The sequence below is a fragment of the Oncorhynchus nerka genome, linkage group LG24 (assembly GCF_034236695.1).
Source record: "Oncorhynchus nerka isolate Pitt River linkage group LG24, Oner_Uvic_2.0, whole genome shotgun sequence".
Taxonomy (NCBI): Eukaryota; Metazoa; Chordata; class Actinopteri; order Salmoniformes; family Salmonidae; genus Oncorhynchus; species Oncorhynchus nerka.
The window spans coordinates 82,089,182-82,113,278 of NC_088419.1; the positions used below are offsets into that span (position 1 = coordinate 82,089,182).

Sequence of the window (24,097 nt, forward strand, 5' to 3'; positions counted from 1 at the left end):
GTTATTAATGTAACTTTAGTTGTTCTACAAACGTTGGGCTATATGTTTAGATTTCTAATACATTGTAAGGCTGCATGATGCAACTCTAATGACGATTTGAAAAAAGTCGCTTGAAGACTGTACACACTTCATCAGTCTCTCATTCACAATTTGACAAGCACTTGATAATGCCTCGAATTTCCCGGCGACATCCTCTTGTGTGGCCGTAATGCACCCTAAAAAAATCCACGCATCTCCCTGAGTACTGAGTGCACCAAATCACCACTCACTCACATGGATTTTCATCACGTGATCCAGTCTTTCTCACAGGCCACAAGTGAAGACAGACACATCGGAATGCAACTGCACGTATCCTTATCCAATTCCGAGGTGCATATTGAAGATATTGGAAGAACTGTCCACATTTACATTTCGTCAGCCAACAAATTGTGTAGGTGCATTGGTTATTGGAGGTAGTATGTACATGTAGGTAGAGTTATTAAAGTGACGATGCATAGATGACAACAGAGAGTAGCAGTGGTGCAAAGAGGTGGTGGGGGGGCAATACAAAATAGTCTGGGTAGCCACTTGACAAGATGTTCAGGAGTCTTATGGCTTGGGGGTAGATGCTTTTTAGAAGGCTCTTGGACCTAGACATGGCACTCCAGTACCGCTTGCCGTGCGGTAGCAGAAGAGAACAGTCTATGACTAGGGTGGCTAGAGTCTTTGACCATTTTTAGGGCCTTCCTCTGACACCGCCTGGTTTAGAGGTCCTGGATGGCAGGAAGCTTGGCCCCAGTGATGTACTGGGCCGTTCGACTACCCGCTGTAGTGCCTTGCGGTTGGAGGCCGAGCAGTTGCCATACCAGGCAGTGATGCAACCAGCCAGGATGCTCTAGATGGTGCAGCTGTAGAACCTTTTGAGGATCTGAGGACCCATACCAAATCTTTTCAGTCTCCTGAGGGGGAATAGGTTTTGTTGTGCCCTCTTCATGACTGTCATGGTGTGCTTGAACAATGTTCGTTTGTTGGTGATGTAGACACCAAGGGACTTGAAGCGCTCAACCTGCTCCACTGCAGCCCCGTCGATGAGAATGGGGGCGTGCTCAGCCCTCCTGTTCCTGTAGTCCACAATCATCTCCTTTGTATTGATCACATTGAGGGAGAGGTGGTTGTCCTGGCACCACACGGTCAGGTCTCTGACCTCCTTCCAATAGGCTGTCTTGTTGTTGTCGGTGATCAGGCTAATTTAACGATGGTGTTGGAGTCGTGCCTGGCCGTGCAGTCATGAGTTAACAGGGAGTACAGGAGGGGACTGAGCACGCAACCCTGAGTGGCCCCTGTGTTGAGGATCAGCGTGGCGGATGTGTTGTTACCTACGTTTACCACCTGGGGGCAGCCCATCAGAAAGCCCCGGATACAGTTGCAGAGGGAAGTGTTTAGTCCCAGGGTCGTTAGCTTATTGATGAGCTTTGAAGGCACTATGGTGTTGAACGCCGAGCTGTGGTCAGTGAATAGCATTCTCATATAGGTGTTCCTTTTGTCCAGGTGGGAAAGGGCAGTGTGGAGTGCAATGGAGATTGCATCATATGGGATCTGTTGAGGGCGGTATGCAAATTGGAATGGGTCTAGGGATTCTGGGATGATGGTGTTGATGTGAGCTATGACCAGCCTTTCAAGGCACTTCATGGCTTCAGACGTAAGTGCTATGGGTCGGTAGTCGTTTAGGCAGGTTACCTTAGTGTTCTTGGGCACAGGGACTATGGTGGTCTGCTTAAAACATGTTGGTATTACAGACTCAGACTGGGAGAGGTTGAAAATATCAGTGAAGACACTTGTCAGTTGGTCGGAGTACATGTCCTGGTAATCCATCTGGCCCTGCGGCCTTCTGAATGTTGACCTGTTTAAAGGTCTTACTTACATCGGCTGCGGAGTGCATGATCACACAGTCTTCCGGAACAGCTGGTGCTCTCATGAATGTTTCAGTGTTATTTACCTCGAAGCGAGCATAGAAGTAGTTCAGCTCGTCTGGTAGACTCGTGTCAATTGGTCAGCTCTCGGCTGTTCTTCCCCTTATTGTCTGTAATGGTTTGCAAGCTCTGCCACATCCAGCGAGCGTCAGAGCCAGTGAAGTACGATTTGTTCTTGGTCCTATATTGACTTTTTGCCTGTTTGATGGCTCGTCGGAGGGCATAGCGGGATTTCTTATAAGGTTCCGGGTTAGAGTCCCGCACCTTGAAACCGGCAGTTCTAGCCTTTAGCTCAGTGCGGATGCTGCCTGTAATCCATGGCTTCTGGTTGAGGTATGTAAGTACGGTCACTGTGGGGACGACGTCATTGATGCACATATTGATGACAGTCTGTGCTAGCAAAACAGTCCTGTAGCTTAGCATCTGCTTCATCTGACCACTTTTTTATTGATCTATTCACTGGTGCTTCCTGCTTTATCCTCTTGGAACACTAGGGGCAGTATTTCATTTTTGGATGAAAAAACGTTTCCGTTTTAAACAAGATATTTTGTCACGAAAAGATGCTCGACTATGCATATAATTGACAGCTTTGGAAAGAAAACACTCTGACGTTTCCAAAACTGCAAAGATATTTTGCTTGTAAGCAGGAATCAGGAGGATAGAATTATGGTTAGATTTGCCAAATGGAGGGCGAGGGAGGGCTTTGTATGCGTCTCTGTGTGTGGAGTATATGGTTGCACATTTAACATGCTGATAGAAATTTGGTAAAACGGATGTAAGTTTCCCTGCAATAAAGTAAAGTTTCCCGGCTACTAGGAGTGAGCATTTTATTTGTTTGCTGAAGGTCGGAATACAGCTCATTCAATGCTGACTTTGTGCCAGCCTCTGACTGTGGTGGTATATAAACAGCTACAAAGAATACAGATGAAAACTCTCTCGGTTTGTAGTGTGGTCTACAGCTTATCATGTGATACTCTACCTTAGGCAAGCAATAGCTCTAGACTTCCTTAGATATCATGCAACAGCTGTTATTTACAAAAATACATAGACCGCCGCCCCTTGTCTTAAAAAAAGAGGATTCTGCTCGTCCATGGTGAGTAACCGTAGTCCTGATGTCTAGAAGTTATTTTTGGTCATAAGAGACGGTAGTGGCAACATTATGTCCCAAATAAGTAAACAAATAAGTTACAAAAAACAAAAATAAGCGAACAAAGAAACACAATCGGCTGGGGGCACGTAAAACGTCTGCCATCTTCTCCAGCGCCATCTTACGGGATGCATGGGCAAGGCTACATGAGTGGTGCCACTATGACTTGAAAAAGTCTCAAAAAATGCATGGTTTCTTGCCTTATGATGGGCATCATTCACAAGTGATAATATATAATTCACAAGTGATAGGCTAATAGTTTCACCCATCAGACTATACTTGATTGAATCTTGTCTTTACGTATACTAAATAATATACAGTGCCTTCGTAAAGTATTCAGACCCCTTGACTTTTTCCACATTTTGTTACATTACAGCCTTATTCTAAAATTGATTAAATTGTTTATTTTCCTCATCAATCTACACACAATACCCCACAATAACAAAACAAAAATAGGTTTTTAGACATTTTTGCAAATGTATTACAAAAAAACAGAAATATATTATTTACATAAGTATTCAAACCCTTTACTCAGGACTTTGTTGAAGCACCTTTGGCAGTGATTACAGCATTGAGTCTTCTTTGATATGATGCAACAAGCTTGGCAAACCTATATTTGGGGAGTTTCTCCCATTCTTCTCTGCAGATCCTCTCAAGCTCCGTCAGGTTGGATGGGGAGCGTTGCTGCACAGCTATTTTCGGGTCTTTCCAGAGATGTTAGATCGGGTTCAAGTCCGGGCTCTGGCTGGGCCATTCAAGGACATTCAGAGACTTGTCCCAAAGCCACTCCTGTGTTGTATTGGTTGTGTGCTTAGGGTCGTTGTCCTGTTGGAAGGTAAACCTTCACCCCACTCTGAGGTCCTGAGCACTGTGGAGCAGGTTTTCAACAAGGGTCTCTCTGTACTTTGCTCCATTCATCATTGCCTCGATCTTGACTACTCTCCCAGTACCTGTCACTGAAAAACATCCCCACAGCATGATGCTGCCACCACCAGGCTTCACCATACGGATGCTGTCAGGTTTCCTCCAGATGTGACGCTTGGCATTCAGGACAAAATAGTTCAATCTTGATTTCATCAGAACAGAGAATATTGTTTCTCATGGTCTGAGAGTCTTTCGGTGCCTTTTGGCAAACTCCAAGCGGGCTGTCATGTGCCTTTTACTGAGGAGTGGCTTCCATCTGGCCACTCTACCATGAAGTGCTACAAAGTTGGCTGTCCTTCTGGAAGGTTCTCCCATCTCCACAGAGGAACTCTAGAGCTCTGTTAGAGTGACCATCAGGTTCTTGGTCACCTCCCTGACCAAGGCCCTTCTCCCCCAATTGCTCAGTTTGGCTGGTTGGCTAGCTCTCTTGGTGGTTCCAAACTTCTTCCATTTAAGAATGATGGAGGACACTGTGTTCTTGGGGACCTTCAATGTTGCAGAAATGTTTTGGTACCCTTCCCCAGATCGGTGCCTCGACACAATCCTGTCTCGGAGCTCTACGGACAATTCCATCGACCTCTTGGCATTTGCTCAGACATGCACTGTCAACTGTGGGACTGTAATGCTTCTCGTTGGTGGAAGGAGAGAAGGACCAAAATGCAGCGTGGTAAGTGTTCGTCATGTTTTAATTGAACAAACTGAACACTACACAAAATAATAACGAAGAGAAAACTAAACAGTTCTGCCAGGTGAACTGACACTAAACAGAAATAACCACCCACAACAAAATGGGGAAAACAGGCTACTTAAGTATGATTCTCAATCAGAGACAACGAACGACACCTGCCTCTGATTGAGAACCATACTAGGCCAAACACATAGAAATATAACAACCTAGAAAAAAGAACATAAACTACCCACCCCAACTCACGCCCTGACCAACCTAACACAAAGACATAAAAAAGGAACTAAGGTCAGAACGTGACAGGGACCCTATATATAGAGGTGTGTGCCTTTCCAAATCATGTCCAATCAATTGAATTTACAACAGGTGGACTCCAATAAAGTTGTTGAAACATCTCAAGGATGATCAATGGAAACAGGATGCACCTGAGCTCAATTTTTAGTCTCACAGCAAAGGGTCTGACTACTTTGGTGTTCCTGTCAAAAAAAAAAGTTTTCGCTTTGTCGTTATAGGGTATTGTGTGTAGATTGCTGAGGATTTTTTATTTATTTAATCCATTTTAGAATAAGGCTGTAACGTAACAAAATGTGGAAAAGTCAAGGGGTCTGAATAGTTTCCGAAGGCACTGTATGTGTGAAATTTGTTTTGAATGGACCATTATCATACACCTGTCTCAAAACAGGGCCAGGGGAAATACATGTCATCTATGCACTTAAATAGCAAATGGAGGATGTTTTTCTCATGGTTCATTTTCATTCCAACCAGGTAGGCTATATTCCTGTTGTAAAGATAAGCAATGTGCTTAATATTAGGAAAGTTGAGAAATAAATATAGTAGACCTATAGAAATCTGATGGGCTCCTCCTCTTATTAATAGAGGCCATCACTCTGTTTTCTCATGCAATTGCATATCCTATAGAAATGTTGTGCAACATGAGCTCATGGGCTCTCATGAAGTGTTTGATTAGATTTCTATTATGTTTGCATTGATGTCAGAGTTATTAGAGGGACAACAAAGTGTTGAGTACCAAGCAGTTAGCAAATTTGGTAGGCTACTAATGACCATGAGCAGCATCAGAGCTTGGAGAAGCCTAATTACCGTGACTAAACAGTATAACGTCACTCACTCTGCCTACCCCACTCAAAATGGATAGGGTGCATACTATGACCTCACTCACTCTGCCTACCCCACTCAAAATGGATAGGGTGCATACTATGACCACACTCACTCTGCCTACCCCACTCAAAATGGATAGGGTGCATACTATGACCACACTCACTCTGCCTACCCCACTCAAAATGGATAGGGTGCATACTATGACCACACTCACTCTGCCTACCCCACTCAAAATGGATAGGGTGCATACTATGACCACACTCTCTCTGCCTACCCCACTCAAAATGGATAGGGCGCATACTATGACCACACTCACTCTGCCTACCCCACTCAAAATGGATAGGGTGCATACTATGACCACACTCACTCTGCCTACCCCACTCAAAATGGATAGGGTGCATACTATGACCACACTCACTCTGCCTACCCCACTCAAAATGGACACGGTGCATACTATGTATAGGACCTAAAAGGGATTTGACATCTCCGACACACAAGCCATGACTAATAGCATACAGTATGTGTGTGTAATATCAACCAGGGCTTATAGTGAATAGAAGCACAGTGTGCCAGCTGTTAGTTGGCTGTGTTTAAAAATGATCTCCTTCAGGCCCACAGATTTATTATTTCATTCCAGACAGAGCTCTCAGAGAGATTGATTATGGCCAGATGAGCGCACAGGTCTAACTGATTAGACTGTCACACACACACACACACACACACACACACACACACACACACACACACACACACACACACACACACACACACGAGAGAGAGAGAGCACATGAACAAATACAACAGTATACTACTATGGTATAAATACTATAGTATTCACTGTTGGGTTTTTGCAGACTTCACTGTAGTATTAGATGTAGTGTTTTTGTGGACTTTAGTAGTATACTGTAGTATTTAGTTAACTGTAGTATAAATCAAAGCACAGTCACAACACGTAATATTTTACCGCAAATACTGCAGCAGAACCAAACTCCTTGCTCCGCTATTCTTTCATCCGCATGTGGCTACAATAAGTTGGGTTTTCACAGGAAGTGTCACGGCAGATTTCCTCCTCTTCCTCTGAAGAGGTGAAACAAGGATCGGACCAATATGCGGCGTGGTGTCCATGGTATTTAATATGAAAACTCAACATGAACACAAATGCAAAACAACAAAGTGAACTGGCAACGAAACAGTCCCGTGTGGCACAAACACTGACACAGGAAACAAACACCCACAAACAATCAGTGAAACCCAAGCTACCTAAGTATGATTCTCAATCAGAGACAACTAATGACACCTGCCTCTGATTGAGAATCATACTAGGCCGAAACATAGAAATCCCAAAATCATAGAAAAACAAACATAGACTGCCCACCCCAGCGTTCTCTGGGGAAACTAGATATTGGGCAAAAATAAAACAAATTTGTTTGTACTTTTTCGTGACATCCAAATTGGTAGTTAGTCCCGTACGGGCTCGGGAGAGATCCATGCGTCCTCCGAAACACGGCCCCGCCAAGCCACACTGCTTCTTGACACACTGCTCGTTTAACCCGAAAGCCAGCCACACCAATGTGTCAGAGGAAACACCGTACAGCTGGCGACCGAAGTCAGAGTGCATACACCTGGCCCGCCACAAGAGCGCGATGGGACAAGGATACCCTGGCCAGCCAAAACCTCCCCTAACCTGGACTACGCTGGGCCAATTGTGCGCCGCCTTATGTGTCTCCCGGTCGCGGCCTGGGATCGAACCCAGGTCTGTAGTGATGCCTCTAGCACTGCGCCACTCGGGGGGCCTCAAAAAAACATTTTAAAACCATCCATTAACACAACCATTCACTATAAAACCTTTATTTATCAACAACAAATGGTAACAAAATATAATATAATAAGCCTAAAACATTTATTTCAAATAACCAAAAAAATACCCCAAAATAAGACTAGGCTACTTGACAATGCAGCACCATAAAAACAAGTTCAGGAACAAATCTTCCAAGAATGTGCTTAATATTCTGGTCTCATAAGGATTTTGGAGTAATTGGGAGAGTTTAAATTGTTGTGTCATGAAGAAATGCCCAAGTAGACTAGGTGCTCATTTTTCTCAGCGGGATTTTCACGTATTCACAACTGAAACTAGAAAGTGTAGGCAACGTTCTTCAGGTAAGACTCAGGTACTTCTGAACCAGTGACTTCAGATCCTTCTGTTGCTTACGGTAGAGAGGTGAAACACCAGCAAGTATTTGATCCACTGCCGATTTTGCAGGTTTTCCTACTTACAAAGCATGTAGAGGTCTGTAATTTTTATCACAGGTACACTTCAACTGTGAGAGACGGAATCTAAAACAAAAATCCAGAAAATCACATTGTATGATTTTTAAGTAATTCATTTGCATTTTATTGCATGACATAAGTATTTGATCACCTACCAACCAGTAAGAATTCCGGCTCTCACAGACCTATTAGTTTTTCTTTAAGAAGCCCTCCTGTTCTCCACTCATTACCTGTATTAACTGCACCTGTTTGAACTCGTTACCTGTATAAAAGACACCTGCCACACACTCAATCAAACAGACTCCAACCTCTCCACAATGGCCAAGACCTGAGAGCTGTGTAAGGACATCAGGGATTAAAATTGTAGACCTGCACAAGGCTGAGATGGGCTACAGGACAATAAGCAAGCAGCTTGGTGAGAAGGCAACAACTGTTGGCGCAATTATTAGAAAATGGAAGAAGTTCAAGATGATCGGTCTGGGGCTCCATGCAAAATCTCACCTCGTGGGGCATCAATGACCATGAGGAAGGTGAGGGATCAGCCCAGAACTGTAACAATACAGAGGCGGATGCAAGATGCAAGCAACGATGGTTTAATGAATACAGGTTACAGCAGCAACAGGACAGACAGACTGTACTCAGACGGAATCCGACCCAGGGACTAGGGCGCATCCTCCTATGAAAGCGTGCTGAGAAACCCAGGGGAGAGTGTCCGGATGGGTAGGAAGGAGCACAGCAGATAATCCACACAAGGGCGGCGAGAGATGAGCACGGACACACGACACAACCTCAGGGAAGTAACAACGATCTGACAACAAGAAACACTGGTTACAGAACATATAAAGGGAAGATAAGTGATTCCAGCTGGCGCAGACAATCAGGCCGAGATTGGGAACCACGCCCACACAAACACGGGAGAGAGAGAGAGAGAGAGAGAGAGAGAGAAAAGGAAAAGGAGGCAGTGGATTCATGAACCGTGACAAGAACTACACGGCAGGACCTGGTCAATGACCTGAAGAGAGCTGGGACCACAATCTCAAAGAAAACCATTAGTAACACACTACGCCATCATGGATTAAAATCCTGCAGTGCACGCAAGGTCCCCCTGCTCAAGCCAGCGCATGTCCAGGCCCGTCTGAAGTTTGCCAATGACCATTTGGATGATCTAGAGGAGGAATGGGAGAAGGTCATGTGGTCTGACGAGACAAAAATAGAGCTTTTTGGTCTAAACTCCACTCGCCGTGTTTGGAGGAAGAAGAAGGAAGAGTACAACCCCAAGAACACCATCCCAACCGTAAAGCATGGAGGTGAAAACATCATTCTTTGGGGATGCTTTTCTGCAAAGGGGACAGGACAACTGCAACATATTGAGGGAAGGATGGATGGGGCCATGTATCGCAAGATATTGGCCAACAACCTCCTCCCCTCAGTAAGAGCATTGAAGATGGGTCGTGGCTGGGTCTTCCAGCATTTTCCAGATTTCCAGATTTTCTGGATTTTTTTTTTGTTCTGGATTCCGTCTCTCACAGTTGAAGTGTACCAATGATAAAAAATTACAGACCTCTACATGCTTTGTAAGTAGGAAAACCTGCAAAATCGGCAGTGTATCAAATACTTGTTCTCCCCACTGTACCTGGCCATTACAACAGATCTTAACAGGTAAAATAATGGATAATAATAAATAAAATAAATTTACTATCGTTTTTTGGGGGGGGCAAAATTCTGTAGTATTTACTATATTATTCTACACTACTGTCAATGTAGTGTAGAATAAACACATTAATTTGGAAGTATTGCTCTCTGCGCCTGACTCTACACCCACCACTCCTAGACTTCTGTGACAGAAGCCCGCACCAGGACAATGGAGTCAGCAGGAGCAGCTACGCCCCCCCTCCCATCCATGGAAGAGCGTGTCCTCCATCACACAGCCATCCTACACCGGATTGGGACGTCAATGGATCAAATGATGGAGAGAATGGATAGATGGGAGAGGATCGGCCTCCCTACTTTGTCTCCAGCTCCACTTCAGCCTGTGCTACCAACATCTCTGGCGGCGTCCAGACCCAGCGGTCTTCGGCTCGTGCCCCCGAGGGAGGACGATGGAACGGCTGCCGGGTGCAAGGGGTTCCTGCTCCAGCTAGAGATTTACCTAGCTACCGTTCGCACGGCTCCCTCGGGAGAGGAGAGGGTGAGTGTCCTCGTCTCCTGCCTGACGGGCAGAGCCCTGGAGTGGGCCAACGCGGTCCAGACTCAGCAAGGGACCATTACCTTGAGTTCACCCGCCGTTTCCGGGCTGTGTTCGACCACCCACCGGAGGGGCGAGCGGCAGGTGAACGGATGTTCCACTTTAGGCAGGAGACGAGGAGCGCGCAGGACTTTGCACTGGAGTTTCGGACCCTAGCCACTGGAGCGGGGTGGAACGACAGGGCCCTGATGGACCACTACCGGTGTAGCCTCTGGGAGGATGTCAACAGGGAGCTAGCTTGTCGGGACGCCACGCTCACACTAGACAAACTAATTGACATGTCAATCCGGCTGGACAACCTGCTAGCTGCTCGCGTGCGTCCAGAATGGGTTCTGTTTGTTCCACCCCCCAGCACTCCCGCTCCAAAACCCATGGAGTTAGGGGGTGCTGCATCTAGGGCAACCGTAGGAGGAGCCTCCTCCTGCACAAGTTGTGGTCGGAGAGGGTACACTGCCGACCGGTGCTGGAGAAGCTCGTCTGGGAGTCGAGAGGGCAGGCAGAGCACTGCTTGGACACCCCATGTGAGTCAGCACCAGGCTCACCCAGAGCATCCTGTTGGTCATATGTTTGTACTAATATCTTTTCCTGATATTTCCCCCCTTCCCAGCATAAGGCGCTAGTCGATTCAGGCGCAGCTGGAGTTTTATGGATCACGGGTTCGCTCATAGGTTAGGGATTCCGGTGGGGCAGATAGGCCAACCCTTCCCCTTGCACTCCCTAGATTGTCGACCGTTAGGGTCAGGGAGGCCACGGTTCCACTGGACATGGTAACGCAGGGGGTCATAAGGAGCGGCTTAGTCTCTTCCTCGTTGATTCTCCTGCGTTTCCAGTGGTGCTGGGGATCCCTGGTTGGCTATTCACAATCCCAAAATTTCATGGAAACAGGGGGCTCTAAAGGGGTGATCAGAGGAGTGTTCAGGTGTCTAGTGTATAGGCGTCTCCATCGGTGCAACGACGGTGGAGAGTCCAGAACAGGATTCCACCCTCAGAATATGCCGATTTGGATCTCGCTTTCTGTAAAAAGAGGGTGACCCAATTACCACCTCGTCAACGAGGAGATTGTGTGATAAACCTCCAGGTAAACGCAGCACTTCCCAGGAGTCACGTGTACCCACTGTCACAGGAGGAGACGGTGGATATGGAGACATATGTAATTGAATCTCTGGGACAGGGGTACATTCGGTCCTCCATGTCACCCGTCTCCTCGAGTTTCTTTTTTGTGAAGAAGGAGGGAGGTCTGCGTCCGTGCATTGATAATAGAGGTCTAAATTCCAACACAGCAGGGTTTAGTTACCCGCTTACCTCTCATCGCTACGGCGGTGGAATCATTTCGCGGAGCACGCTTCTTCACAACTGGATCTCAGGAGCGCGTATAACTTGGTGCATATCCGGAAGGAAGATGAGTGGAAGACCGCGTTTAGTACCACATCTGGCCATTATGAGTACCCCGTCATGCCGTATGGGTTGAAGAATGCTCCACCCGTCTTTCAATCCTTTGTAGACGAGATTCTCAGGGACCTGCACGGGCAGGGTGTGGTGGTTTATATCGATGACTTTCTGATTTATTCCGCCACGCGTGCCGCCGCACATGTGTCTCTGGTGTGCAAAGGTGCTTGGGCGACTGCTGGAGCATGACCTGCACAGCAAGGCCGAGAAATGCGTGTTCTCCAAACAAGCCGTCTCTTTCCTGGGGTATCGCATTTCCACATCTGGGGTGGTGATGGAGTGTGACCGCGTTGCAGCCGTACGTTCCATCATGGACTATAGACGCTGGGCGAGGGGCCTGCAGTACCTTGTGGATTGGGAGGGGTATTGGGGGGGGGGGTATTGTCACGACTTGGCTCCTCTCCCTGTTTGGGCGGTGCTCGGCAGTCGTAGTCACCGATCCCATTTTCTTTTTCTGTTGGTATTGTCTTGATTGTTTTCACCTGTTGCTTATTTTGGTTCATTTATGGTCTATTTAAACTTCCAGTGCCCGCCTGCTTGTGTGCGGGATTATTCCTAATGTCAGTGGTGAAGTTGTTTTTCTCTTGCGTAATTTGTTGTATGTTTTTTCCTGGTTTTGGAGACATATGGTCATTGCCTGTTTGTTGGCTGGACCAAGCGGAATAAACGCATTCATTTGGAAGTATTACTCTCTGCGCCTGACTCTACACCCACCACTCCTAGACTTCCGTGACAAGTACACTACAACATTTTATAGTAAGTTCTACACATGATCGAGGTATACTACGGTATAGTATTCTACAGTATACTGCGGTTTACTATAAAATTCCACAATAAAGTACTGTAGTATTTTACCATAAACTGTAGTATTTTTTCATGAGGGAGAGAACCCTGGTTTTTGACCTCTTTACAAACAGCACTGAAACTCCACAGAATAGCCTTAGGATATTCAACACATGCAACCACAGCCACACACATCGAAAACACACACACGCACATAAACACTTTGTCTTCATTGACAGACTCAGTCTGTCTATCACAGGGAAGGAAAGGGGGTATTATAAATGAGTTGATCGGCCAGCCAGGGTCCCACTGAGGAGCATCTCCTCCCCTGAGTCTTAAGGGCTGATTGATTGTTGGTCTATAGTCCCATTGACTACTGCTGCTGCTGAGGAGGAGACCCTATTAACCATATTCTCTTCTCTAAGACTAAAGCCCACTGAGGTGTGTGTGTCTCAGACCTTGTTTCTAAAATCCTGTACCACTGCTCACCATGTGGTAGGTAATCAATGACCTCCAGAGCCTCCTCTCTGTCCTAAACACACTCCCTCTGGGGAATGGCTAGAGGCCACTGCTCACCATGTGGTAGGTAATCAATGACCTCCAGAGCCTCCTCTCTGTCCTAAACACACTCCTCAAGACCTCTGGGGAATGGCTAGAGGCCACTGCTCACCATGTGGTAGGTAATCAATGACCTCCAGAGCCTCCTCTCTGTCCTAAACACACTCTTCAAGACCTCTGGGGAATGGCTAGAGGCCACTACTCACCATGTGGTAGGTAATCAATGACCTCCAGAGCCTCCTCTCTGTCCTAAACACACTCCTCAAGACCTCTGGGGAATGGCTAGAGGCCACTACTCACCATGTGGTAGGTAATCAATGACCTCCAGAGCCTCCTCTCTGTCCTAAACACACTCCCTCTGGGGAATGGCTAGAGGCCACTACTCACCATGTGGTAGGTAATCAATGACCTCCAGAGCCTCCTCTCTGTCCTAAACACACTCCTCAAGACCTCTGGGGAATGGCTAGAGGCCACTACTCACTGATCTAACCTTTTCCATTCACTTGTGGATGATGTATGATTCACACACGCAGGCTATCTACTTGAACGCCACAGAGAACAGCTCGATTCAGAGGAAGGTGGCAGACTACAAGAAGCAGCCACTGTGTTACCAACAGTAGAGAGGAGTGAGAGAATGTCCAGCCAATCACAAAATGTGTTTGATGAGCATAATGCAACCACTTATGTCAGAACACATGTTTCAAAACAGTCATTAGCAATACTGACAAGGTTAAAAAGGGAAGAAAAATATGCCCTGCACTAATTATTAATTAGCCTGTTGGTCTCTGCTGGTGATCAATAATGACAACACACACACACTGTGGGGCGTGCACACACACACACACACACACACACACACACACACACTATTAATGAAACCAGATTACTGTCCCCACAGATAGCACTCCAAGAAAGATTTCACCCGCTCTGGACTCTATCCGATTTCGGCTACACAAAACATGACATGTTGATTAAATATTTGTAAATATTTGCTTTGATTTCTCAAGCTTAGGTATTGAATATTAAAGCTTTGCTCTCAGAGTCCACTCACAGCACTGCTTATTGATCAATGTCAGTGTTTCCCCTAGGATTCTTTTCAGTGCGTGCTAGTGGGTGTGGTAGTGGCCAGTGGCCAGTGGTGCAGTTTTAGAGGCCCTCCTCCTGGCCAAAAATATCCTGCAATCCTACACATCTTGTCATGGGGCAGAGAGAACATATCACAGTTTTAAAACTAGTTTCCTGCAATTTTACGCGTTTCTCATGGGCCTGAGATAAAAATTGCCGTTTCAAAGCAAATGTTGTACAATTCAACACATTTCCCATTGTGCTTAGAAAATGTTCAGTTTTAAAGCTACTTTCCTGCAATTATAAAAATGTTGCCAAATTATGCCTTGTTCTTAACGCTATCTGAGTAACTCAAACATTATAACAAAATCAACGGGGCCCATGCCATTTTTTGAATTTCTGATTCTCCCTGACTCTCTAGTTAGTTCTCAAAGATGATCTTATTTTTTAAAATCTTGCTCCATTATCTTTTTCTACATATCTGGTTGTAGTCATTTAAGTTTACACTGAACACATTTTACCACCCTGAAAATTATTTTCCAAAATAAAATCGTTAAAAAACGGTGCGCCGCTGCAAAATGGGGCGGCAGGGTAGCCTAGTGGTTAGAGTGTAGAGGTGGCAGGTAGCCTAGTGGTTAGAGTGTAGAGGTGGCAGGTAGCCTAGTGGTTAGAGCGTTGAACTAGTAACCGAAAGGTTGCAAGTTCGAATCCCCGAGCTGACAAGGTACAAATCTGTCGTTCTGCCCCTGGACAGGCAGTTAACCCATTGTTCCTAGGCTGTAATTGAAAATAAGAATTTGTTCTTAACTAACTTGCCTAGTAAAATAAAGGTACAATAAAAAAAAATTTTAAAAAATGCATATAGGGGAAGCAATGAATGTGTTTTATTATACTTCACACACACACACACACACACACACACACACACACACACACACACACACACACTGTGAGTGGTCTGATCAATGGATTTTGGGATGGAATAAAAGAAAGTAATGGAAGGGATCTAATCAGACAGAGGGATGGAGGGAAGGAAGGAGGAAGAGACAGTGATGGAAAGATCCAGCTGGGGAGGAAGGGATGTACTGGAGAATGAGAGAGATGGACAGTGAGATGAGAGAGCAGAAGAGAAAGGACCAGGGCAGGCAGGGCTGTTGGCTCAGGGAGGGTTCATTCACAAGCCAGTGTCCCCTCCTGATTCAGAAGTACAGTCCAGAGACCCACTCTCTCACTGGCACCGCCAGCACTGTCAACTTAACACAAAGGCAAAGGGAGATGCAAAACATGCCCTGCATCCTCTATTGAACACAGGAAGCTTCAGTTCCCTTTATAATATGTAGTTACTCTGTGACTTTGTTAACTATATATTAATAAAATATAGCAATGAATGGTTGAAGTTTAAGGGAAGCAAACAGACCAACTTCTGTGTAAAATGACTTGCTAGTATATTACCACGTAATAACAAAAACATTGACATTACATTTGGCTACATGGTATCTGTGCAACTTCAAGTAAATTGTGACCATGTTTCTCATTTTCAACTCAGGAGGTTGGCCTTGGATTTAAAGCTCAGCTGGCATCAGAAAGGTTGAGCCCCTTTGGAGATAATGCTCTGAGCAAACAGAAAGATAATCTTCTAGAGTCTAGGCTGAATATGATCCCAATGCAGTCTATTCCATATCCGTGTCACTCTCATACCTGTCCTTATCCAGACAGACCCAGGAGAATATCAAATTCCCAATGTCACTATTTCTATATGGAAATATTTTGGGATTTTTTTTATGTTGAACTAATTACTGAAAAATGACCCGAAAGTAAGCATTTCACTGTTGTTTACGAAGCATGTGACAAATATATTTTTGTTTTATGTTGATTTGATAGTGTGTCAGAGGGAGTCCTAAAATCCCATTAGAACACTAGTCCAGAAAGAAAGGGAGTGCACCTGTACAACTATTGTGATTTCATTATCACTTCAATGGTGTCAGTTATGTGTACATTTTCTGTCCGTTGAATGGTTTATTGTATTGTGTTAATCCATTTGAAGCCAAGTAAGTCAGGTTGGTTAACATGAACCAAGAAAGAAACAATGTAACGTCTTGAAATGTAACGTTACATTGCTAGCCTGTTCATTGTCTCATTGTAGTCAGGGTCTGAGTCTGGGCCACCCGTTCAAAATGATCTTCGATAATTACAAAATAAACAATTAGGCCGATGAATTTATAGATCTATAGAATCGCCACAGATTTAAAAAATTACAAAAAGTAGCCTACCAGTAGTTACTCAATCCAATCGCCTACCAATAGGCTACAGCCTAGGCAGCACCCATCATAAATAAGACATCAATCATGATAGATAGAGCACTGGATTTCGCTACAGGGAATTCCCAGAACCCTGTTTAGTGAGCTAGCTGAAACATATTTAGGTGTTGTACAAATATTATTATTAATGGGTGGTATCTGCAAATTGCCTAACAAAAGAACACAACACAACATTAGACAAAACTATAACAGCATCATCGTTTAACGTTCGAGCGCTCTGGTGCACCTTACCTAAAAAGCGAGTCCACTTTCTATGCTCGTAGAAGGGTGACAAATGGCTTTTGCTAAAGCAGAATTTTCGGTAAAATGCGAATTTATCAAAAAGTCGAGTTCCTTTAGTTACCAACACGGTTTCAGTGCGCGTTGTTGTGTATCCTCCGTTCCGTTATTGCGACCTCGAGCCAACCTCGTGCTGTTGAGCTAAAAAGCCTGTTCCCGAGCCATCTGGTATCCTGTCATTCCTTACCCAAATAAAAACAGCACTTCCTTGATGGACTCACTTCTCTGTCACTAGACAATCACGCGGGGGTTAGTCTATTCGGAGGTTCAAACTATTTCAAGAATGTATACTCAATTCGGATGTTCAAATTATTTCAAGAATGTATCATTCACAACGTTCTTAATAAAAATGGAGGAAGATAGTTTCCGAAGAGCTTTCTTAAAAAATCTCTCTCAAGTCGGCATTCCTTCTCTCACCACACGAGGATAGTACTCTGGACCAATCGAGCGCGCCGAAGCTACTCTTATAGCGCTTGGTACTACGTCTGCGTTCTCCAGTGTGACATGCAAACGACTTTGTCTGTAGCCTATCCTTACATTTTTACAGAAATTTGAATTGAATAGCCCATACATATAGAATTGTGAGGGATGGATAGATCATCACTTTTTATTTGCTGCTGAAGCTGACAACTGATGGTATTTTCTATCTAGTTGCTTCTCTCCACTCCCCTTTCCACACGTGTCTGTGTGTGTCGGTGTGTGCATACCTGAGCCATACCATGGTTAGTTACACTGATTTCACATGCAAAAATATCCCTCCAAGCAACATCAACATGAGGTGCTCAGCTGATTCCCCAATGAGCTTATTTTTCATTCCTCTCTGTCAACACGATCTCACACTGAATTCGTTCAAATATGTACAAAGGTATTTTAGAAGATCTTGTGCTTTTTTGTGCGTTTTTATGTGGCCTACTTAGGGTGAAAATACACACGTTTGTGAACTTAATTCGTAGGAAAATACACATTTTTGTGCAACTTCATTCATAGGAAAATACATTTTGTTGGGGGCAAACATTCAAACAATATTTTGAAAGTTATTGGAGCAATGCATTTTGGGCAATGGTGTTCTACACTGCCTTTTTTGTGTCCCACTGTGACGGATATCCTCCTCTTCGTCTGAGGAGGAGTAAGGATCGGACCAAAGCGCAGCGTGGTAAGTGTCCATATTGATTTATTTTTTTAAAACACAGCTGGACACTGGAACAAAATAATAAACGTGAATCAACGAAACAGTCCCGTGTGGGGCAAACACTGACAGGGAAACAACCCCCCCCCCCCAAAAAGGTGCGGACTCTGGCCGCAAAATCTGAACCTATAGGGGAGGGCCTGGGTGGGCGTCTGTCCGCGGTGGCGGCTCTGGCCCGGGACGTGGACCCCACTTCACCACCACCGCCGGCCCGAGGAGACTCACTGGAGACCAGATGCGCTGAGCCGGCTTCATGGCACCTGGCTCGATGCCCACACGCACCGGGGACACCGTGCGCTCCACCGCATAACACGGTGCCTGCCCGGTCCCTCTCGCTCTCCGGTAAGCACGGGAGTTGGCTCAGGTGTCCTACCTAACTTAGCCACACGCCCCGTGTCCCCCCCCCAATACATTTTTTGGGGCTCACTCTCGGGCTGCCAGCCGCGCTGCCGTGCTGCCTCCTCATACCACCACCTCTCGGCTTTCGCTGCCTCCAGCTCAGCCTTGGGGTAGCGATATTCTCCAGCCTGTGCCCATGGTCCCTTGCCGTCCTGAATCTCCTCCCAAGTAAGTGTCCATATTGATTTATTCGAAAAAACACAACTGGACACTGGAACAAAATAACCGTGAATCAACAAAACAGTCCCGTGTGGCGACAAACACTGACACGGAAACAAACACCCACAAACCAAAAGTGAAACCCAGGATACCTAAGTATGATTCTCAATCAGAGACAACTAACGACACCTGCCTCTGATTGAGAACCATACTAGGCCGAACACAAAAACAAACATAAAAAAACAAACATCGATTGCCCACCCCAACTCACGCCCTGACCATACTAAAACAAATAATAAAATAACAGAACTATGGTCAGAACGTGACACTCACATTTACTTTTACAAAAAACGAGCGTGTTAACAACCCAATATTGTTAATCAACCAGGTTGTCACCAAAATACTAATAATATAATAGTACCCTTACATTTTAATTTAAATTTTATTAATGCCAATGCTATGTCGATTTTTAGGAGGGTTGCCAATTTGGAGTAAAAAGCTGTGTCGTATCGATGAAGGCATCAGGAGATACATTTTCATGATGGGAAATTAATTCATTAATTAATGTGGGGGAAAAGAAGACCTGCAAAAAAATCTGTTTGGTTTAAATTCCCCTGGTGTAACTGCATGGTATTTGCAACTATACCGAGTCTAGACTATGACCAATTAAGCCACATCAATGCAGTTAAACAGGTTAATGTAAAATAATGAATTATGTTGACTTACACTTATGGCAATTCCAAGGCCGTTTCATGATGATTATTACGGTCGTGCCAATAATTGTATATACTTTGGCTATTGTAACAAGGCATATGCCAGCATTGTAGGCCTACTGATTCTGCCCAGAGGCCTACTATGCTTTCATGGCAATGCCTGTTGGAGCTCACTTTGTCACGTGTGAGCCCTGGTTAGAGTCCCTGTTGCAGCTTTCACTTTCTTCCACTACACTGGTGGCAGCATTGGGATCGTGTCCAGCTCACTTCTAGTTACAGTATGTGTTCGTCTAGCATTTTGTATTTCAACATTATGTTGGGTGTATTTACATTGATATATCTGGTGAATAATGGATATGTAACAATGGTTAGAAATAGTCACTACACATGTGATCAAGCCTTACATCAAAGTTGCCTGAAGCTGAATGGAATGTGCAATGTCCTGACCAGTTATTCAGAAGAAAAACCTCTGTGACTGTCTAATTTACATAAGTTCATTTTCCAGTGTGGACGCAAAACAAACACATTCTACACATTTACAAACTACCTGTTTAAAGTGTTATTACAACCATGATGTTATTTTGTTACTTAAGCTTATACATCTAATGACCTGACAGTGACATATGGGTAGACAAAAAAAAAAATTTAGGATGCAAACCAGTAATACGAATCACTGTTGATCCATCCTGTTCTTATTTAATGAGACGGATGTAGGATTTTCTATGGCCTAGAATCCAGTGATGAAGGACGAAGCTCCTCTTGGTTCTCATTGGCGAAGACTGAACTAAAGTTATGGGTTATATGTCAGAGTCTCCTATACCACTTTGCCCAACATGTTACACCCCAGAGGTTGTAAATAAACCCATTTTAAAGTGATATACAGTCACTTGTATCATTATTATAGGGCTGTGAAACCCATAGCTGAATGGCTTCAGACAGAGCATTTCTCTGTTTTGTAACATGGCAAACAGAGCCATTTCTGTTTTGTAACAGGTGGTGTCCATTTATTTACAGAACTGTGTTGATTAATTATTGCTTTCTTCACTGGAATACAGAATATTTATAAAAATGCCAAATATACCAAAAGATAAATCAAGCAGATATTTACGACTATTTAACCATGTTAATCATTACTGAAACATGCAAATTACTAACATTTAACCATTTAAGATAATAAATACATGACAACTATATACAAATATTTTATTAAAAATAATTCATACTAAAGTCAAAAGTTGGCTATAACATGAGTACAAACAAAGTGAGTGTGTGTATGTGTGTAAGTGTTTGTGTATGTGTGTGTGTATTATGGTGTGTATTATAATTTCCCATCATAAAAATGTATCCCCATTCCCCAATCAAATACCTTCATCGATACAACAAAAAATAAATGTATTTTTTCTCCAATCTGGCAACCCTCATAAAATTCAACATAGCCTTGTATAAAATGCATTATGAAAGAAACGGTGTATGGTACACGAAAAGGGAAGCCTTGTGTTAAATGCCTTATGAAGAACATTTTGTAATGTACTGTAGGCTCCACAAAATATGAAATGCATTGTAAAGAAAGTTGTGTAGGCCTACTGTTGCCTACATGGAAAAGGAGCCTTTCTGACTACAAGTGCACTAGCACCTAAAGTTAAATTAAGTATTAAGTATTAGTATTAAGTTAAAACAAGCATAGAAAACAGTATTGGCATTAATAAATTAAAAAAGAACAAGGTAAGGCTACTATTATATCATAATTATTTAGGTGACAGCCTGGTTGATTAACAATATTGGGTTGTTAACACATTCGTTTTATTATGTAGATACATGTGGGACACAAAAAAGTCAGTGTAGGATACCGTTGCCCATCATGCACTGCTCTAATAACTTTCAAAATATCGTTCCAAAGTTTCCCCCAAAAAATGTATTTTTGCTAGGAATGAAGTTGCACAAAAATGTGAATTTTCCTACGAAGTAAGTCAGACAAAATATATGTATTTTACACAAATAAAGCCACACAAAAATGCAGAGAATATGCTAAAATACTTTTTGTACATATTTGAAGATGGATTTAGTAAATATCTTTACAGTACATTAATACAGAAAAAGCTAAATAGTCCTAGCATATTAATGTTGTTTTTTCACAGCTGAATATATTGTTAAGTATTGGAAGTGTGTGGTCACACACAAACAGTATTCCTGTGTGCCAGAGATGACTGAGCAGAACCGATCCACCCCAGAGACTGACGGCTCACTCTGAAATGACAGATGACAGCCTTGTGACAAGACAGAGACAGAGACAGCCAGACCACTGTGACTCAGCCGGACAGAGGGCCTCTGTTTGTTTGTGTGTTTGTGCGTGTGCATGTGTGTGTGTGTGTGTGTGTGTGTGCGTGTGTCAGGCCCGACTCCAGGATGACATGCCTGAGGGGCATTTGAAATCCATCGGGGAGAACAACTAGTATTGCTTAGAGCCCTAATAATACAATGTAATGTAGATTGGTCCTATTACTGTTTAAATGTAAATCAAATCAAAACAAATTTATTTAAATAGCCCTTCTTACATCAGTTGATAGCAAGCAATGCAGGTGTAGAAGCACGGTGGCTAGGAAGAAACCTAGAAGAACCAGGCTATGAGGGGTGGCAAGTCCTCTTCTGGCTGTGCCGGGTGGAGATTATAACAGAACATGGCCAAGATGTTCAAATGTTCATAAATGACCAGCATGGTGAAATAATAATAATCACAGTAGTTGTCGTGGTTTGCTGATATCATGGTAGTGGTGGGGTTATGGACTAGACAACGAACACAATTGCATTTTATAGATGGAATTTTGAATGCACAGAGATACCGTGACGAGATCCTGAGGCCCATTGTCGTGCCATTCCTCCGTCACCTATCTCCTCATGTCACCCATTGAGCATGTTTGGCATGCTCTGGATCGACGTGTACAACAAAGTGTTCCAGTTCCTGCCAATATTCAGCAACTTCGCTCAGCCCTTGAAGAGGAGTGGGACAACATTCCACAGGCCACAATCAACAGCCTATCAACTATGTGAAGGAGATGTGTTGCCTGCATGAGGCAAATGATGGTCACACCAGATAATGACTTCAGATCCACATCACTAACTTTCTTTTAAGTATCTGTGACCAACATATGCATATCTGTATTCCCAGTCATGAGAAATCCATAGATTAGTCCTAATGAATTGATTTCAATTGACTGATTTCATTTTATGAACTGTATGTCTGTAAAACCTTTGAAATTGTTGCATGTTGCACTTATATTTTTGTTCAGTAGATACACAGTACTAGTCAAAAGTTTGGACACACCTACTCATTCAAGGGTTTTTCTTCATTTTTAAAATGTTCTACATTGTAGAATAATCTATGAAATAACTATGAAATAACACATATGGAATCATGTAGTCAACAAATCAAAATATATTTTAGATTTGAGATTCTTCAAAGTTGTCACCCTTTGCCTTCACAAAGGTTGTAATCTGAATAAAGGGAAAAAGGCCATTCTTGAACATGGGGTGAGACATTCTTGCTACATTGCTAGAGAACCAGTTCGGAGAGGTCTAATACTTTAATATTTAATAAATCATTTGTGCCTTACAAATTCAGATTCATTATAAAAATCGGCCCTTTTAATTTTGTCCGGCTTGCCATTCCATAAAATTGAATATTTTTTGCTCATGTAATTGAAAAAACAGTCGCTAGGTGTAGACAAGACCATAACCAAATAGGTAAACTGGGATATAACTAAGGAGTTAATGATTTTTACACAAATAGACATGGTAGCAAGATCTTATCCATTTTTTACTAACTTTCTATTAAAATATATTGGAGTGAGATATTAATTTAAGGTTAAGGTTAGCAGTGGGGTTAAGATTGGGGTTAAGATTAGGGTTCAAATGTTATGACTTTGTGGCTGTGCCAGCTAGTGACTACCCTGCAGAACTGCCTCCAGTAGTCATCCCAATAAATGCCAACCTGCTGTTGATCTTTCTTCATATGATGCCCTGTGGTGTGTGTTTAATATTATGTGTATTTCGGGGAGAGGGATGGGGGGGACTAAGACACACAGAGGGAGGGGAGGGGGGTTCAGGGGATTTACTGCTTAAGAAACACGCTTGTGATTAGGAAGCAGGGCCATCTGGTAGTCTGTGACACATACACACAGACACACACACACACACAGAAAGACCCCCCACACACACACACAAACACATAGAGCATCACCTGAGTGGCTCTCTCCTGCTCAACCCCATCCACCACAATACCACATGCTAATGAGGTTCTCTGAAGTTTAAATAGTTTATTTGAAATTTTCCACACAGACAAAACCAATAATAACACAGAGCAATCCACAAAATACATACATATGAAAAAACAAGAAGACGGAGACAGACACACAGTCCCCTCTCCGATTTCATTGTGGGGGACAAAAAACAAGAAGACGGAGACAGACACACAGTCCCCTCTCCGATTTCATTGTGGGGGACAAAAAACAAGAAGACGGAGACAGACACACAGTCCCCTCTCCGATTTCATTGTGGGGGACAAAAAACAAGAAGACGGAGACAGACACACAGTCCCCTCTCCGATTTCATTGTGGGGGACAAAAAACAAAAAACAAAAACAGCGATGTCCATGTCTTCCAAGAATAAAACAAGTTGAATAGGTGAATTAGAAAATAATGTCATTCTACTTTATTGACAATTGTTCTTCCATGATAAATATTTATATCCATTTCCCACCCCTCTCCCTAATCTCCTTCTCACTCAAACAAATTATCATAAGTATTAAATTCCAATGGTACAAACAGCAACACCCAGACGCTTGGTGCGTTATGGGTTGGCAAT

At 43.7% G+C, this 24,097-nt stretch overlaps 1 protein-coding gene across 1 annotated transcript in view; it reads right to left on the bottom strand.

Moving 5' to 3' along the window:
• The window catches only part of pde4ba (phosphodiesterase 4B, cAMP-specific a), a 346,990-nt gene extending 330,038 nt beyond the window's left edge, over nucleotides 1–16,952 (bottom strand). The window contains exon 1 of the mRNA XM_065009204.1: nucleotides 16,736–16,952. The gene's annotated coding sequence lies outside the window, so the exon portion shown is untranslated. The remainder of the gene's footprint in view (nucleotides 1–16,735) is intronic.
• Between the last annotated feature and the right edge of the window lie 7,145 nt (nucleotides 16,953–24,097).